We start from the raw sequence: 7120 nt of genomic DNA, 5'->3' as shown, positions 1-7120 counted from the left end.
CCCTTGCGGCAGAAGGATCCACCATGTAGGCAGTTCAGGGAAATGATCTCAATGCACCCATTCTGTGATGCAGGCAAAGGACTGCATTCACTCCCCACCAGAAACAGATACAGCAGTGGGTTAGCCAGATGCTGTACAACACGTAGTGAGGCAGAACAAAGTACACATCAAATCTGGAATAGGGAAAGATATCTCCAAACAAGACAAGATGCCCATCACAGGCTGTGAGGCTCCATGTAAGGAAGTGTTCCAGATCCAAGGCACACTCTTATGCGACCATGCAAGGGTAACAGGCTGTGCACCAATGCATTGCCTATAAGCAGTTTCATAAACTGGCCCCTCTTTTCTGTTCCTTAGTTTCTCTGTATGTGTTATAGAACAATAATATTGTGAGTTTTTTTTTTTTTTAATAACTCATAGGATTATTGGGAGAACAGATAAAAATATTGGCTACAAGAAAACTTGAAATTTTCAAACCAGGTGTTGCTATTTAAATACAAGCTGTTATGTGAGTCCAAACTTTAAATTCGGCAATTTCTTGCTAAGAGCATAAATACATAGACAGTATGGTGGCAGAATTGGACCTAGTCACTGTTGACTAATATGTCTGCTTTCCTGATTCTTATCATACCATCGGGGACTTCCACCCAATAGCTGCTTACATGATAAAATAGCTAAAATGATGATTGCATCAATTATAAGCAGAGTTATTCTGTGGAAATATGGGGAGATTCCCATGAGAAAAATACAGAGATTCAGGGAAAAAATATTTACTATCTATTTTTCTTTCATGTATCTTGCCTCTAAAAGTAGAAAATTAGCAAGATAAGTCACAGACTACAAAATAAAGGCCTAATTTTGGCAGGAAAATATAGGTTTATCCACTAAGGAAAGTGAATGCCACTATGTATCTTGAGAAATTAAACCAAAATGACAACTCCTTGGAACAAGCTCAAAATGAAATAAACCATTTTGTAATCTGGAGACTTTGGTTCATCTTCAGAAACCACCTCAACAAGCTCTGTAATTTTGTGTAGAGCAAATAACCTCTAATTCTTAGTCACTGCTCTAATTAGAAAAAGTCCTCAGTGGAATTTTTCTGCGTTCTTTTTCATTCCATTTCTCAAACTGGATAATCGCAATTAAATCTTTTATCATTCATGCTGTTCCTTCCTTCTGCCAGTTCAAATCTGCTATTGTATCTTTCTAGTGACATTTTTGTTCCAATTATGTCATATATTCCAAAAACAGAATTTTTATTTGTTCATCTTTTTATTTCTATGTCTTTAGTGGTATTCTCTATATCAAGAGACATGTCTCTCTTATTTTATTTCTTTAAGCATAGTTTCCTGTCTTTCTTTGAACATATTAATAATAGCTGGTTTTAACTCCTTTAAGTTCAACATCTTGGCTTTCTCAGGGACAGTTTCTACTGACACTTTTCTTTCTCCTTTATAATGTTTATACTTTCCTATTTCTTTATATGTTTCATAAACTTTTGTTAAAAATTAAATACTTAAAAGGATAAAATATGGCTACTCAGATTCCTCTCCTCTCCAGGTTTATTGTTGTTGCTACTTGTTTATTTAGTGACAATCCTGAATTAATTCTGTAAAGTATGTATTCTGTCATGTGTGGCCACTAAAGCCTCTGTTTTTTAGTTTTCTTGGTGGTCATAACAATAAAACGTTGTTATTAAATTTCTTAAATCTTTAATCATAAACCTCCCATCCTTTAATTAGGTACTCTGTGTATGTGTGTGTCCATTCAACATTCCAACATTTTACAATTCTGCTTAGCCCTCACTTCCTACTTGTGCAGAACTTCAAGATCTTCCATAGGTGAGAGAGTAGTTCTTATCAAATCTTTCCTGGACACATGCCTGAACTTCTAGATTTCCAGGTATATATTGCAGCATTTTCAAAACCCTCTGTAGATATCTTATTCCTAACTTCTTTTAAGGTTTTTGGTCCGCCTCCTGTTTGCCACAGTTATTGCTGCCACAGATCACTATGACATTAAATTACTGTCACTGTTTTTGCTGTTGTTGTTAGAAAAGTGCCCTGGAGAAATGACTGTTCGTACTGAGCAAGCTCCAAGTCAGAGTATATAAATACAAATACTATGTCAAATACTTGGGTTTTCCAGGAAGCTTCCACACAACACAGGTCAAGTAATGGCAATTTTCTGGGTATTGTCCTTTGGGTGAGCTCTGATTTTACTGATATTTGCCCAATTTTCTTGAGGAAATAGTCCTTGGAATGTTACTTTTGGTAAATTCACAGATTTCTGGAAAATTAAATTTTGATACATTTTTCAAGCATGGTTGTTTCTTTTATTGAGAAATATAGTTTAGGAGTTCTTGAGTCCGTCATTCTGAGATTATTTCTTTTCTTGGTGATTTAGGAAATAGGGGCTATTTTATTGTTGTTGAGTTTTATATAGAAGCTAAGATTATTAAGTGATTCTGCATCTTGATAATAATAATTAGGCAGAAAAATGAATTAAGGACTAGAATTGCCATTGTTAAAGAAATAATAATAATGATTCATGTTATATGTGAAAGGAGGATATTTAGTTACTTTTATGATTGCAGAATTTCCTCTCTGTATTGTTTCAGATATGATCCTTTGTCTTGTTAAATCATGATCACACACTGGCCTTTTTCAGGTTATTTATGTTTCAAGAAAGTTATTTATGTTCACTTAAGGACACTTTGGCCTAGCTGACAGCATTTAGTTGAAAAATGACAAAGCTGTCTTCCTTCTTAAAAGCTGCAAGAATGTTCTTTCTCACTGCATTGGATTACACAATGGTCACTATTGCCATTCCTTCCTTTCCACTATTTTTGAGAATTCTGCCATGATTTTCTTCTAAAAGTTAGCAATATTATTTCCTCTTTTGTTTAGTTTTCAGGTTTCTCCCTTCAGATTGGTTAAAATATTGTATAAGACTAAGTTTATTAGAAGTCCTGCAGCTTCTGTTTATTTAATTACAGAATTAGAAATAAGAAAAAAACTTTTCCATTTTCCTTCTATTCCTTTTCCCACCAAATTCTTATATTTTAAAGAAGAAATAGTAAATGTTTTTTATCATATTAAATAAGTAAAAGCTGGTAAACCAAATAAATAGGCTGGATTACTTTGATGGCAGTAGTACATAGCTTTCTACTCTACGACTTTGAATTTATTGGGGTTAAGTGGAGAAAAAATTAAAATTTAACCTGTAAACTTTTTTGAGTCTGAAGTTTACCTTATGATTTTAATTTCTACAAAACAGAAATCTGTATGAAATAACATTTCAGAAAAAACGAAGTTTATTTATGCAAAATCCGCAATAATTTAATCAACAAGTCCTTTGAGAACAAAGTCTCCTTATATTCAGAGAAATATTCTTCTCTTTAGGGCTGATTTAATGCTGGTAGAGGCTAAGGAGGCTATAATTGTAGTGTCTTCTCTCTTAAATGGGAGGTCAACTTTGAGTTCAGCTTAATGAGAAAGATCACATTTTTAACAAGGTTACAAAGAATGGGATATGGGATTCTTAGGTTATATAGTTAGTGGCTGATCTATTCTTAAGTGAAGAGTGATATGCAATGAGGCGTTACTGCACTATCGTGTTAAGGAATTCCCCGATTATCTCAGTTTTAAAAAAATAAAGACAAGATTCAGTGTTGATAGTTTCGAGTTATAGTTTACTATTTAATAAGCACATATAATGGGCCAGACAAAATGTTGGCGTTATGTATTTAATGCATTTGGGACATTATATTACTCAATCATTGCTACAACTCATTGAAGTAAACTTAGAAATCCCAATTTTATACAATATAACTTACAGAGAGTTTAAATGAGATAGTCGAAAATTTTGATCTGGCAAATAACGAAGCTATGATTCAAAGTTACAGTCTAATTCCAAATTCCTTACATCAAAATAGTCTGGCAATTTCCATCGAGAGGCATGGTCTTCTATTAGAACTATAGGGAGAACAAACAGTTCACACGGGGATATAGAAATCAGAGACTCAGCCTGGTTAATCTGACATTGGAGTAGTTTCTAGCTGGGGGATGGAGCATCAAGGATTAAAATTAGTCTATGAGCAAATGATCAAGAAGTAGTAATGAAGATCACAATAGAGACAGCAAAACTTCTTGCTGGTTGAAGGGGTAAAACATAGGGGTAAAACATAGGGGTAAAACACAGAAGTGATAGATAAGGAGGTGAACAGCCACAAAAACAATGAAGTGATGTGTAAAAGAAGAAACAAAGTGAGAGAATCCAAGGTGAATTAAGTTCCATAGACTTATGTTTCAGGTTCATTGCACACATTTTGTGATGGTGGATTGATGAGTGGAAAAGTATCAAATTTGGAAGAATACAATTCATAACTAAATGAACATTGAGAGAAATTATCTTCTGAATTGAATTAATTGAATGAGCTTAAGTTATTATGCATTTTGATCTTCTATTAAAAAATTATCATGCCTTTTTGAAAAATTAGAGAGAGAAGCATTTCATAGATTCTTTTTGCAAAGTGTCCGGCAAATTCTTTTCACAAATTGTTGAACTAAGCAAATCTCTCTCTCCCTCCTTCCCTCCCTCCCTTCTTCCTTCCCTCCCTCTCTCTCCCCCTTCCTATCTGAATAATTTAAGACAATCTGATTTACTTTAACTATGTTCTTAGTTAAAAAATAAATGAATTTCCTGCAATTAACAAGTACAATACTTCAAATTGAGAGACTCCATGAAAAATTTGTGACATATAGCTTTTCAAAACCATAGACAATCTAAACATTTCTGAAATTTGCAACTATGTGCTCTCTTCTGGATAAGCAATATGGTTCCACAATCTACTCTGATGTTAGCAGAAGGCTTGTACCAGTAAATTTTTGAAATTCACTGGATCTTTTTATCAGTAAAAAATACTAAAACATGTAATACTTTTCAGCAGTCATCTTAGTATCAGGTTAACATTCAGCCATGTTCAGATTAAAACAAAACAAAACAAAACAAAAAAACTGAGAGGTTAGCATGACAGCTGAATAAAATGCATAGGAAGCAAAATTGGCTGAGAGAAACACGGATATGAGATTATTCTGACCAGCAGAAGTTATAGAAAATTATTTTCTGTGGTAATTTCTTTCTATACCAAACTGTTTTTTAAAATTGTTGGACAGTGATTCTCAGTATATGTATACTTGGGTTCATTTTAAGGATAGTTTTGATAGTTTTAAGTTATTTTTTTTGTCTAAATGGTATGGATAATTGAAATGAATATTTAATACTTAGTAAATATTTACTTAATAAATACTACTTATCATGGATAGAATCTCCTTTTCTTTCTACTCTCCTTGAGATGAAGTAGCTGGAGTAGAAAGAAAAAAGGAATGTAAAATTAATAAAAATGAATTGCCTATCTTGTCTAGGGAAATAATAGGCATCTACCATATGTATAATTTGAGAGCTGATAAATGGATTCCTTCAACCTTTAGTTCACCAAGGCGACTGAAATTCTAAGCATTCATAGAGTCATGAACTCATAGAATTGGATATGTTCAGTGACCTTAGAAGTCCATCAATTCATCTTCTTCATTTTAACATTGAGAAAACAGAGGTCAGAAAAGTAATTTTCATAGGTCATATAGCTAATCTGTAGCACAACTAATCCATCAATTAAATATTACCAACTCTCATTATTGTATTAAGTACGTGACACCAACAAAGTAGTTATTTGTTAAAGCAAAATCTGTTATACTCATTTTTCCCCCCAAAGGATTAATATTACTACTATTTGCTACTCCTTGTCACCATTTCTTTTGTTACAATTTAATCTGATTTAAATATATTCTACTAATATCTCAAGATGTAACTGAAATTTATCCTGGTTTATTAGGTATTGTATTATGTATGCCAACTCTCTCAAACATGCAGTTAATATGAACATCTGTATATGTTTCGTAATCTCTCATTTGCTATTTATCAAACATTACCAGATGGCATCTTTTGAATTGTCATCTTCCAATTTTGTTTAAGTGTGCTTATAAATTTGCCTTGGCTTCAAAATAAATTTATAAGACACAAGGAGTTAGAGTCTGTGTTACGTCTTTGTGGTCACGTCCTAAAGATAAGAAACTGAAGGTCTAGAGTTATGAAATTTCTCTGGTTGTAATTTGATTGGAATTAGGCTGTTGAGATTAGATTGAAAAGAAGCAACACTGGATGTAGGGAGCTTCCCAGGCCGGCACTCATCTAGAAGGAGGCCATACTCAGTTTCAGCGCGAAAATCGTGGAGCCCAGCAAAGGCAAGAAGCCGGGAAGTGTTCAAATCCCGCATCTCCGAGGCGCTCAGTGAGCTGGAGATGAACTCGGACCTCAAGGCCCAGCTATGGGAGCTGATTATAACTGCAGCCAAGGAAACTGAAGTTGATGGCGGTCGGAAAGCTATTATAATCTTTGTTACTGTTCCTCAGCTGAAATCTTTCCAGAAAATCCAAGCCCGGCTAGTATGCAAATTGGAGAAAAAGTTCAGCGGGAAGCACACTATTGTTATTGTTCAGAGAAGAATTTTGCCTAAGCCAACTCCAAACAGCCATACAAAAAATAAGCAAAAGCATCCCAGGAACTGCACTCTCACAGCTGTGAACGATGCGATCCTGGAGGACATGATTTTCCCAAGTGAAATTGTGGGCAAGAGAATCAGCAAGAAACTGGATGGCAGCCGGATCATAAAGGGTCATCTGGTTAAATAAAGCACAGCAGAACAATGTGGAACACAAGGTTGAAACTTTTTCTGGTGTCTATAAGAAGCTCACAGGCAAGGATGTTAATTTTGAATTCTCAGAGGTTCAGTTGTAAAGAGAAAATGACTGAATAAGATATCATTCCAAAAAGCAAACAAACAAAAACACTGGATGTAGGGAAGACCAAGTAGATTTAATTCATCTACTGCTCAATATATTTTATATTGGCAGATGATAAATTGGACAGGAATCGATATAAATCTGGACTGATTAAAAAATTAAATAAAAATTTAAAAAACCATAAGGCACCCAAATCAAACGTATTCTAGCTAGGCATGTCTTGCTACATATAAATGCACAAGGATACAGCATAAAGGAAA

The 7120-nt window shown here is 34.1% G+C and overlaps 1 pseudogene; it reads left to right on the top strand.

Annotated features, from left to right (window-relative positions):
* Positions 1-208: 208 nt before the first annotated feature.
* LOC120610383 (40S ribosomal protein S7-like) lies at positions 209-6855 on the top strand (annotated as a pseudogene).
* The last annotated feature ends 265 nt before the right edge of the window (positions 6856-7120 follow it).

The sequence above is a fragment of the Pteropus medius genome, unplaced genomic scaffold (assembly GCF_902729225.1).
Source record: "Pteropus medius unplaced genomic scaffold, Ma_sr-lr_union100, whole genome shotgun sequence".
In the NCBI taxonomy this organism is placed as follows: Eukaryota; Metazoa; Chordata; class Mammalia; order Chiroptera; family Pteropodidae; genus Pteropus; species Pteropus medius.
Note: the sequence above shows the minus strand (reverse complement) of the source record. Positions and strands in the feature narration are given on the sequence as shown.